This window comes from Pleurodeles waltl, chromosome 1_2 (genome assembly GCF_031143425.1).
Source record: "Pleurodeles waltl isolate 20211129_DDA chromosome 1_2, aPleWal1.hap1.20221129, whole genome shotgun sequence".
Taxonomy (NCBI): Eukaryota; Metazoa; Chordata; class Amphibia; order Caudata; family Salamandridae; genus Pleurodeles; species Pleurodeles waltl.
Genome location: NC_090437.1, coordinates 459,510,542 through 459,523,500, shown reverse-complemented (window position 1 = coordinate 459,523,500; position 12,959 = coordinate 459,510,542).

Genomic DNA, 12,959 nt, shown 5'->3' with positions numbered 1-12,959 from the left:
TAATACATGGTCATTTTCTTCCTGATCGATCTGACATTGAGCACGTGGAGACTGTGTTAAAACCGCATTTTTCGTCTCATATGGTTCGAAGAGATTTGTCCACTGTAAACATTTCTGCAATACCAATTCCGGATGGGATTGTGTGGGATAAAATAATGTTTGATATATATGGTCCCACTGAATTGATTCAAATACCGTATGTCCTCAAGTTATCAATGAATGATATTGTTATACCTGGCATTGTTTCTGATGATTGGGATTTGAAGACAGTAGATTCTATGCTAACAGATTTGCAATATTATACTGTCTATGACGATGAAGATGCTTACCAATTTAGAGATAATCATGGTGACATGTTTTGCTACAACTATTATGGACACCACTTTATTCATAAAGCTAGTAGCCCTAAGTCCATATTTAATTATGTGCAATGGGAACATTGCTCGACTCCTCCACAAGGGAGTTCAAAAACGTATTATGATAAATTTGCATATTTTTCTGGGCATGATCAACGACATGCTAAGTCTTACTATTTTAAAGTTGCCCCGTATACTAATAAGCAAATGTTGTTGACCGATACTAAATTACTGTATTCAAATTTGTTTGTATCTAAACTTTCGGTTGAGGGGTATGAATACTGGTTTAAAACTGTTGACTTGAAAAGTGTTTGGGGTTCGAAAAATTGGCAAATGCAAGGCAGGGACACGTTATTTAGAGCATGTATTATCCCTGTGCAGATGATTTTCCTCAATGACACAGTACAACAGACTAGCTGTTTGGGCTTAGCGACAATTAGGGAGTTGACTTTGCCTAGTATACCTGTCCCTTCTAAATTAAAAAATTGGCAGCACTATGTGAATGCTACTTTTAGTGAATTTACACATTGGGTCCAGAATGGTACGTTTAACATTTCATTGTTACATCCAGGCGGGTGGTTATTATGGCCTGTAGACACTAATGTGTGTCATCAACGTTTTGTCACCTCTTCAGGGGGGTTCAGGACTAGTAGGGCAGACCCTCGTTACGTTTCACCAGAACATGCTGATATTATAACTACATACAGTGTGGGGAAGCTTTGTCAGCAATGGTTGAAGTCATCCACGCTGGATGCAGTTAAGTCACATCTCACGTTACTGTCTAATGACACTGATTTACAAGATTTTTTGTCGGGTCCCAAAGTACCACAGAAGAAAAGGTTCTTATACGAAGTTTATAATGAGATTTGGAAGCTTTCACAACAAGAGGCTGCAGCCCGGTTGAGGCAGATTGATCAGGAAAACCTGATGCTGACTTTGTCTGTTGTTGATAATGGCATGCATACCCTTTCTGACCGTATTTACACGATTGACAGCATTGTTTCCTCTGCCATTGACATTATTAAATCGGACATGTCTTCTTTATATCATGGGCAGAGTCATACGCGGTCCATCATGCAGCTGGGTTGGACTCTTCAGACCTTGAAGGCGGGTCGCGTTCCATGGCAGCACGTTCGTGCCACAGAGATCTTTATCTCTTTTAATTTGACTCGTCAGCAACAACTGATGGCTAAAAAGGAAGCGACATATGTTATGTTGAATATTGAGAAATTAGAGAAACTGCCTTTCACGGTAGCTGAGATTCCGTCAGCTGAGTGGTTGATTCATGTGGTTATTAATTTGCCTATCTCCACTCTGCAATTTACTTCTTGTTTGAAGCACATTCCGGTGGGTAGATATGAACTAGTGGGAGACAGTCACATGCACGAGGTGTGGGAGCTTCCCTTTCAGTACAGATGTGTTAATGGTTTGAGGGAGGTTTTTCTTAGCGGCAGCGAATGCGAAGCTTCTGTCAGCCATTCAATGGTTTGTAAACAGCTGTCCTTGCACGGGGCGTGTAACGCTTCGATTGCTAACTTAGCTTGTTATCTGAATGGAGTTCCAGTCCCGGTTATTAAAAACACTTTCCAGGTGCTTTCTAACGGCAGTTACATTGTTCTTAACGGCGAACGCTGCTGTGGCATGCGTGCCGGAATAGTTTACATCGTCGTTGTCAACAAGGCCGTTACGTGCTGCAGGTATGTGTTGTTTCCCCCCACTCAAATTAGGGAGGTAGCGGACATCTGGCCTCACATTGCTACTTCCAAGGTTGATTTCGACAAGTTGAGTCGGCTAAAAGCTTTATTGTTTCAAAAGCATGTGGCCCTTACATCTGACAGTGAGACCTACGCACTTCAAGTGGCAAGGTCATCGGCGGTCCCTTTTGAATACTAACTTTCCAAGTCACTTCGGTGAACTTGTGGGACGTATATTTAATGCATCCAGCACTGCTGGTATTGCACATTTTTTGAAAGCCGTTGGTGTTGGTTTTACTCACACCTTCTCTTCCATATTCGGTTTGATACCTTCGGCTATACATTCTATTTTCGGAAGCATTTTTGGGGGTTTCCCGATTACTTTGGCTTTATTGGCTGGAGTCTTGCTGTTGTTGCTATTTTTTCACAATGACTGTCCCATCACGACGAGACCCTGTATTGCTGCTCCCGTCAGCGCAGCTGTGTCGTGAACGCATGATGCAGCATTTTGGAGCAACACTCCTGGGACATTTGGAGTGTGACTGGTCTCTGTCATTCAGACCGGTTTTGGATTGTGTGCAACCTGTGTTTCGATGCCTTTGGTGCTCATTTGAACGTGCACTGGCTCTCTGTCTTTCACTGTAGCGCCCTCCAATGGTCAATACTGATCAATTGATGTTCCCGATTAGGGCTCATTCCCAGACTTGTGCACTACGGATGCGCTTGCTTCGTGAGGCGGTTTATGAGATTCCCTTCCTGGAGGAAGATGGTATTGTCTCTTTCATAGGCCCTGCACGGGGTGCCGCCCTGAATGGTTTTGGGGCTTTGGATCACACCTGCTCCATGGTACTTTGTGGCGTGGATCTTCCGATATCGACATATATCGAAGTAAAGGAACTCGTGCGTTCTGTTGCTTCTGTCTGACGATTGGATTTTTTCTCTCCTACGAAATTGACACTATATTGAATTTGGCTTTATGGTCACATGTTTCCTAAATTTATGACTTTGTTGTCTTCTCACCTTGTCGAAATAATTGATTTTATATATTGTTTATATTTGGGGCATCCTTTTATATTATTGGAACCACTTGCTACCGACAAGGGGAGGGTGTAGTGTGGTCAGTTTTTACGTATTCATTGTGCTTTAGCTTCAGGCTTTAGGCCTTTGTGCACTTTGCCCTGAATATATTTTATTCATATGCTGATAGCTTAGAGCCTCTGTGCACTTTGCTCTACATGCTTTTTGTTAGGCTTCGTACTGTTATTTTTCAACTAGCCAGTTCTACGGTGTTGTTTTTTTATTCATATCACACTGTTTTGCCTACTTCAGCACTGGAGTTCTCCATAACATATTTACTCTGTGCTTCAGTCAAGGATACAGTCTGGTACATTGCTGATAGACGTGGTAGGAGTTTAGACTTGGCATTCCTGCGTAGGGACATTTTGTGATCACGATGACATGTTAGTTATAAAATCACTTCCTTGTCCCAATACACGCAAGAGGGAGATTCCGACCAGGGAACCACAACTAGACGCTGACTGCCTCGTTGCAGATGCTGAGCCAAGATCACAGGTCTTTGCTCAGGTATGAGGGCTGATGTCTCCACAGTGATTCTGACAGGCAAGCTAGAAGCTTAACATGCTGTGCTCTAAATAGAACAAGCAGAGGGAGAGTAGAAACTGTTAGACAATATGATAGCTTTGTTCTTATGTTTTACTCTCCTGGTGACTATTTCAATCCTACTGTGTTGTATCGTTCTGGTTATTGCGGCTCACGCCTTAATATCTAAAATACAGACATTTTATTAAAATATTATATAAAACTTATACTGTCTTTGTCATTTGTATATGAGATCATATTGGAAATAAGAGAGTTGGTGTGGATCTGAGTGACCACGACTTCCCTGAGAAGTTCCAAAGATGTCATGCGCTCGGCTGCCAAATCATTCCTTCCTCATGGGAGAAATGAGGCACTGCTAGTTAGCCGGAGCAAAAACCGGATTTAGGGTGACAGAGTTCTTTACACGTGGGCCAGACTCAGTCCCCCACAACGTTATCGATCCTGCTGCCTAGAAATCCAGTAGTCTCATTTAGGATAATGAGAGCCCACGCGACAGTGGAATAGATGGTGAGGTAGTGTAAAACTGGGAAAATATTTTTAGTGATGAGGTGTGGGTGCTGTGATATGAGTGGGTAACGGTTGTTGTGTATTGTGTGGGATACTAAAATGTGTGTTGTGCATGTTGTGCACATGCGGCATGAGTGCTAAGTAAAATGTGTAGAGGTGTCTATTGTTTATTTTGCTATATGTTTCAATGTTTGTTTGTCTCTGGCTGCGTGTGGTGTTCTGGTTGCAAAGGACTGTGGGTTTTATAGGGGTGTCCTACATAGTACAGTGTGTAGGTATGTCTGGTGTGTGGAAGTGTGTCAGGTGTTGGGTATTCAATCTATCCAATGGGTGTGCTGTTCTGGCTCATGTGAGTTCAGACTGCCGCCATTCACATTGCCAACAGTTTTCCACCATGGAAGAACCCCTCTTGTGATTTGTGGATCATAATATGATCAGAGGTTTTTTGTCTGTCTGGTGGTGCTGGTGCTGGAATCGCCTCTTTTTCATCGTCTAGTGTCCTGGCGGTTTCAGAATTTGACTGTTTTTTGGCAGACTTCACTGTGTGAGTTGATATGGCGGTCAGCTCACCGCCAACATGGTGGTCTTTTGGTGACCACCACGCCGCCATTCTTACCGTCAGACCTCCAAAGTCATAATGAGGCCCATCATTTTGCATCAGTGTCATCCAGGGGAATCCAGTGTGGCAAGGAAAAGAACCCCTAAATTATTGGTCAGTATCTCGACTTGGAGTCTAGCCCCCAGGCAAGATGTGAAAACTGAAAATCCTTCCAGAAGACTTGAGTTTATTGCAAAAATTGTATACATTGGTCATAGATGTATGATCTGCGATACAGTTGGGAAACACAGTCTATATAATATAAAGGAAAATGTCGTAAACTTACCAGAAAAGTCTTTATGTACATATCTATGATAGTACTGAGATGTACAGTTGCGGATGTTCCACTTTACTTCATGTAAATATGTATAAAAATAAAATTTTGTTTCACACAGTTTTACAGCTTTAAACTAGGACAAGGTGCAATTGGACCAGTAGAGGTTGTCCTAAGATTTTACTTCAAAAATATTATCCATGGTTGTCATACTACACAGAGGCTTGCAATGAAGATCGTGCACATGAATTTAAAAAAAGCTCATATTAGGATGAAGTACTTGCAAAGACAGGTAAGTGTGTTTGCTTTCCAACAGGTGAATGATCTTTTTGTTTTTATTGCTAGTATTGTCATCTGTCTTCAGATATTACAAAAAGGATTGACATAAGGTGGTGTCCGAACTTTGTATCCTTTTAATCAGGAAGAAATATATAGGCTGTTGGCCTTAAGTCCATGTTCCAGTGTACGACCTTCATGATGGATGAAAGTAACTCCTACACTCACTCTGCACACAGCCAGGCACAGTGGGAAGCAGACTGCCTCTTGGCTTATAGAAGTTTCAGCTGAGTGTATTACAGTCTCCTGGGTCTCACAGCTAACAAATCAACAGACTTCAGAGTATTTAGAGATCCATAATAGTTATGGAAGCAACCACAGCAAGGAGACTAAGGTCCTAATTACGACTCAGGCGGTCGGTGATAAAGTGACGGTAATATCGCCAACAGGCTGGCGGTAACTACTGGCAAATTATGACCATGACGGAAAGATCTCCAAAGACAGCCAATGTACCACACTGACCGCCAGGGCGGAAACAACAGGCACCACGGTGGTAGCCGCCTACAGCCAGGCGAAAGTCAATGTTCTATCCAACATAATAAGATCCTGTAATCCGCCACCTTTTCTGGGGTGGTACCAACAACATCAAAAGCCTGGCGGAAACTGAGCTCAGAAGTCAAAAGACTCACTATTGGAGGCACAGGTAAGAACCATGCCACCATGGAACCAGAACTGCATGTTTTTCCTGCGATATTCAACGTTCTGCTCCACCACGAACACCAACGCCGACGAAGACAACGACGGTGAGTACAGCTGCCTAGCACACAAGGGAAGGGGGAGGAAAAAGAGAGTGACACACACACACGCACAACACACACCCCACACACACACCATACACACAACCAGATGCATTAAAAAGACAATATGACCCCTTAACTTAGATGAATACTGCAAGGACAAAATGATTTCGCAAAAGTGTTTGTAATAAGATCAAGACAGTAGAAATAATAAGTTAGGCAAGGTAATAGATATATACATATTTACAGAATAAGGGACACAGCCCAGTCCTCAATTTGCGTGGGTCACATGGCCACAGGCCAAAGTCCAAAGTCACACATGTCACCTGCTTCAACATGGAGAGAAGACTGCAGGGGCATCAGTTGGTAAATAGGCAGGCACCTCTGGGGAACAGGGGACAGGGGGGCCACCTCAGCTGGGAGATGTAACAAGACCACTGGTTCTGGAGGGGGCAACATGCCCTGTGCCTGGTCCTGGGGAGTTATAGGCCACAGTCTCTTAGGTGAGTGTCTTACCCACTGGTTCTGGAGGAGGCAATGTGCCCCGTTCTTGATCCTGGGGAGTGATGTGCCACAGTCTATCAGGTGGGTGTTTTACCCACTGGTTCTGGGGGGGGGCAACGTGCCCTGTGCTTGATCCTGGGGAGTACAAGGTCACAGTCTCTTGGGTGGGTGTCCACCCACTGGTTCTGGAGTAGACAGGCCGCACAGCAACCCGTGGAGGCAGGATTACAAGCTGGTGGTGACGGCTGCACAGTGGTGGTGCCGCTGGTGGGGGAAGGCTCCTGCCCATCCCCTGCAGCCTCAGACGGCTGCACAGTGGTGGTGCTGCTGGTGGGGGAAGGCAAGTGTCCATCCCCGGCAACCTTGGACGGCTGCACAGTGGTGGTGCTGCTGGTGGGGGGAGGCTCCTGCCCATCCCCTGCAACCTCGGACAGCTGCACAGTGGTGGTGCGCTGGTGGGGGGAAGCTCCTGCCCATCCCCTGCAACCTCGGATGGCTGCACAGTGGTGGTGCTGCTGGTTGGGGGGAGGCTCCTGCCCATCCCCTGCACCCTCGGATGGGTGCACAACCATGGTTGGTGGTTGGGGCTCAGTCACAGATCCTGGTCCAGACTCCTTGCCCTTCCTGCCTGCTGGTGCAGGCTCCTTGCTCTTCCTGCCTGTTGAGGCAGACTCCTTGGCCTTTTGGGTGGCAGGTGTAGGCTCCTTGCCCTTCTTGCCGGCTGGGGCAGTCTCCCTCCCCTTTAGGCAGGCTGGTGCAGGCTCCTTCCCCTTCAGTACATGTGGCCTGGATCCCTTTTCACCATGAGGGGGTGCGGTTAGGACTGGGCCCATGGACTGTGTGGCTGAGGTGCTTGGCTGGGTTTGTGATACCCTGCCCATATGTGAAGGATGGGGGGAGGGGTAGAGAAGAGGTCAATGGTGGATAGGAATAGTGTTTTAGAGACATTGGGGTGGGAAGAGGGAGAAAGAATGGGAGTGGAGGATGAGGGAGTGGTTGTTGGAGGTGTCTGTCTGCTTCTTTTGGGTGCAGGTGCATGACCTGTATGCTGTTGTGAGGTGGATGGCTGCTAGCTGTCTGAGTGCTTGCGTTTGTGTACTTTAGGAGGGGGGACAGACACAGTGGAAGAGGACGCAGGGGACGTGTGCATGGCTGTTGTGGAGGTGTCAGCCGGTGAGGTGTGTGTTCTGCTTGGTGTGGTGATGATGCTGGCAGTGGGATGATGATGTATTGCATGCAGGTGTGAGTGTAGACGTGGCTGGGAGGGAGGTGGTGGAAGGGGAGGAGGGGGAAACAGTGGAAATAGTGGATGATGTTTGTCTGCAACTGGATGGTGTTTGTGTGAGTGCCTGTGGGATGAAGTGTGTTTGTCTGTGACACTCTTGGGTGTTGTCTTGTGTGCATTCTCGTCTGTATGCATGCTTGGGATAGGTTGGGATTCAGGGGAATGGGATTGGGCAGTGGAAGTTGGAGGCGGGAAGGTAGAAACAGGGACAATGGCTGCCGTCAGAGAGGAGGCCAGAGCCTGAATGATCTATGTTGGGCCACCAATCCAGTGTGAATGCCCTCCAGGAATGCATAAGATTGTTGCATCTGGACTTCCAGCCCCAGGATGGCATTCACAATGGTTGACTGCCCTACAGAGATGGATCTCAGGAGGTCAATAGCCTCCTCAGTCTGGGCAGCAGGGCTAACTGGGGAAGGGTCTGAGGTGCCTGGGGCGAAAGAGATGCCCACCCTCCCGGGTGAGCGGGCAGGGGCACCTCAATGAGGGGCTGCTGGGAGGGCGGTGCTGGTACGGGGAGTGGCGGCTGTACCTGTAGCTGGGGTGGTCACAGAAGTGTCCGCCACCACCAGGGAGCTTCCATCGGAGGAGGTATCTGTGTCAGAACTGTCCCCTCCAGTCTCTGCCATGGTGCTCCCTTGCCCTCCTTCCCACTGGTGCCCTCAGCGTTGGTGGACTCTGCCTCCTGGGTCCTGTGGGATGCAGCTCCCTCCATCACTGGTGCCTTTGCTCTTCTGCCGGATGATGCTAATGCACATAAGGACAGGATGACAAAACAAGGAAGGGGGGAAGAGACAAAGGATACACTGGGTCAATGGCTGCACTAACACCACCGTTGGCATACACAGCACACTCACACACAGGCTACAGGCCTACGCAATATGCATTGCACTACCAGAGAAATAGTTAGCCACCAAGGCATGGGGAGGGGCACACTCAGCCCATCCATCAGTCTCTCCAACTCCTCCGAAGTGAAGGATGGGGCCCTTTCCCCGGTCACACAGGCCATGGTAGGTTCCAGACACAGGTCACAGCAGCACATGCAGTGTAGGTCCTCTTCTATGGAAGGTGAGGTAACTAGGGAGGAATCAGAAAGAAAATGGTGGTCACGTCCGCAGTGGTGCATACCATCATCACCGGCGTAGATCACCATTGACCACTGTAACCCATAAGACCCAATGTTATCCAAAGAGGAGTTGCACAACGTTTCACGATCGCCTCCCGCAACAGTGCACTACGTCAGCGGAAATACCTCACTTCCACCTGTCCCTCCACACAGGACAGGCGGACGCCAATACAGGGTGGGGAGGGGCAGGCCCTGGAATAATGCTGCGTCACAGGAGATATTAGCACATACTGGACAAATCACAATGACGCATTTCATGTTTAGAGGATGCAAAGTTATTTTCTAGTTCCATTGTTCAGTTTGTGACCGGATCCTCACTATTTTGTCCCTTAGATTCCTACTACTGGCAACACTGGAGGATAGGCACATTATCCTCACCAATAGACTTGATAGGGCCACAGACACAGAGCTGTGTGGCCAATTGGAGCCTGACCTGATATCTGCTATCCATCACCCCACTGGGATCCCCCCTCTTGTGCAAGTGTTATCTGTACTCCATTTCCTGGCAACTAGTTCTTTCCAAGTGACAGTGGGCTTGGCAGCAGGAATATCACAGCCAATGTTCTCAATAGTGCTGACAAGAGTGTTGTCTGCCCTGAAAAAACACATGTGCAGCTACATTGTTTTCCCCCAGGTTGAGGATTTGGCCACAGTGAAGGCTGAATTTTATGTAATGGAACATATCCCCAACATAATTGGGGCGATTGATGGAACACATATTGCATTTGTCCCCCCCGCCAGAATGAACAGGTGTTCAGGAATCGTAAGAGTTTCCACTCTATGAATGTTCAGCTGGTGTGGTTGGCAGACCAGTACATCTCCCACGTCAATGCTAAGTATCCTGGGTTGCTGCATGATGCCTTTGTCCTGAGGAATAGCAGCATCCCAAATGTGATGGCACAACTACAGAGGCACAGGGTGTGGCTAATAGGTGAGCCCAGTATATGTTGGTGTATGGGTATGGTGTGGGCCAAATAGGATAGTGTGTGGCTAAATATTGTCCCTCAATATTTCCAGGTGACTCAGGTTGCCCAAACCTATCATGGCTGCTGTCCCCAGTGAGGAATGAAAGGACAAGGGCAGAAGAACGTTGTAATGAGGCACATGGGCGAACCAGAAGGAACTTTGAAAGGACCGTTGGCCTCCTGAAGGCCAGGTTATGGTGCATCCATCTAACAGGTGGATCCCTGTGCTACTCACCAAAAAAGGTCTGCCAGATAGTGGTGGCATGCTGCATGTTGCATAACCTGGCCCTCAGACGACATGTCCCATTCCTGCAGGAGGAGGCTGGAGATGCCCCTGTGGCAGCAGTAGACCATGTGGACAGTGAGGATGAGGAGGCAGAGGATGAGGATGATGACGACAGAACATATGTGATCCGACAATACTTCCAATGACACACAGGCAGGACAGTGTTACTTCACATTTCAGTGACATTTGTTTTAAATTGTGTGGCAATGGCATGCTGATATTTTCAATTTCTATGCCCACTTACTGTTCCCTCTGGCAATTCATTTTGCAGATGTTGGTGACCTGACATATACTCCTGGTGTGATCACTACAGCCAGCTACAGGTCATTAATCTATGCTCATTCTGTGTAGAGTTGATTTGCAATGTTTGTACCTGTTACTATGAATACCTATTTGATATGCATGACGTACTCCAAAATGCTTTTTTTCAAAGGGTGTTTATTGAAGTGCTAATATATGGAGGGGCAAGTCAATGGGATGGGATGATGATGGAGGAAAGTCCAGGGTATTGTTCCAGTCTGTTTGTAGCACAGGTGCATTGTCCATGGGGACATAGGAAGGGGAGCAATGGCAGTTCAAGGTGGACAGGGTGACAGAGTGGGACACAAGGGTGACAATCAGGAGAGTCTCATTTCCTGGCAGGGGTCTTGTCAAGTGTCCCTGACTTCTGTCTGGATCACAGGGAACATTTGCGGGTGGTTCACCTTCTGCAGGGGAAGGGGTGCTAGTGGTCTGTGAGTCCCGTGGCGGGGCCTCTTGGCCACTAGCAATAGCAGAAGTGACAGGCTGTTCAGATGTCTGGCTAGTGGCAGGGGCCTGCTGGTGTGAGACTGCCTCCCTCATAATGTTGGCCATGTCTGCCAGCACCCCTGCAATGGAGATCAGGTTGTAGATCCCCTGGTACTGTCCCTCCTGCAGCTGCCTGTTCTCCTGCAAATTGTAAAGGATCTGGCCCATCGTGTCCTGGGAATGTTGATAAGCTCCCAGGATCACTGCGAGAGCCTCCTGGAGAGTCAGTTCCCTGGACCTGTCCTCCTCTGGTGCACAGCAGTCCTCCCAGTGTCCCTGTTGGCCTGTGCCTCTGTCCCCTGAACCGTGTGCCCACTGCCACTGATCCCAGGACCCTGATTGTCTTGTGGGCGAGGTGTGCCCTGGGGTCCCTGTAGAGGTGGACACACTGCTGATTGACGTGTCCTGGGGAGAGAGGTATGGGTACGCTGGGTGGGTGCTGCAGTAGTGTTTCCCGATGGGGAGGCTCTGTGGTGGTGTGTGACTGGGCTTTGGTAACCAGCTGTCCAGTTGTCCCTGATGGGCCAGGTAGGTCATCCACATCCTGAAGACCAGAGTTGCTGTCATCACTGTGGACTTCTTCAGTTGGGGGGCTGGATATTGCTGGCACCTCCTCTCCATCGACATTGGTTGGGGTACCTGTGGAGATATAAATGATGTGTTATGGTTTCTGTGTCTGACATATTGTACATCCGTGGCTTCCCATCTTTGGGTGGATTTGCCCTGGCAGCTTTCACTTGTGTATGTTAGTGTATGGTGGGATTGTTAGTTTTCTATGGTGTGCATGCTTTAGTGATGAGTGTCCATGCAGGGCTGTGAGGGGTGTCCATGCATTGGTACAGCATGCAGGACTTGGCACTGGGATGAGTGAGATCTGATGGTGGGGTGTGTGGGAAGTAGTGGAGTGATGGGAGTGAGGGTGAGAGTATGTGATGGCATGGAGGTAGGGGGTGATAGTAGTAGAGAGTTGACTTACCAGAGTCCAGTCCTCCTCTGACTCCGGCCAGGCCCTCAGGATGCAGTAGACTTGCAAGACTTGCTCCTCCCATGCTGTGAGTTGTGGGGGAGGAGGTGGGGGTTCAGCACTAGTCCTCTGGATCGCGAGCTGGTGTCTTGCTGCAATGGAACGTCCCTCCCCCGTAGGTCGTTCCACCTCTTCCTGATGTATTCCCTAGTTCTTGGGTGCTGTCCCACAGCGTTGACCCTGTCCACGATTCTCCGCCATAGCTCAGGCGTTGACACTGTCCACAATTCCCTGCCATATCTCCATCTTGCTGGCTATAGATATCTGCTGCACCTCTATTCCAAACAGATGTTGCTCTACCCTGACAATTTCCTCCACCATGAACCTTAGCTCCTGCTCTGTGAAATGGGGGTGTCTTTGTGGTGCCATAGGTGTTATGTGAGGTGTGTTGGTGAGGGTCTGTTGGGTAATGTGTTGGGGTGTGTGATGTGTAGTGCGAGTGTGGTGTATAGGTGACTAGTGTGTGGCTCGAGTTGTGTCAGTGGCCTTGGTGTCAATCTCCTAGCAGTAATTGTTGTTTGTAAAGGGTTGTGTGTAATGTGGGTGTGTGTTTTATAGTGGTGTGGGTGTGTGGACATGGTGTGTGTATGTGTGTCAGGTGTGTGTTGTTTGAATTGTCCAATGTGGTGTTGTTTTGTATATGGGTGTTCATTGTGAATTCATCTGTATATACCGGCAATGGTTTACCTCCATTGAATGACCGCCGTGGTGATTGGTGGGTCATAATGTGGAGGGCGTAGTTCTGTTGGCGTAATGGTGTGGCTTTTAATACTGCCAGTTTATCATGGATCTTTGGTGTGGTGGATTTGTGTATATGGCTGAATACTGACTGATTGGTGTCTGTGTGTCATAGTATGG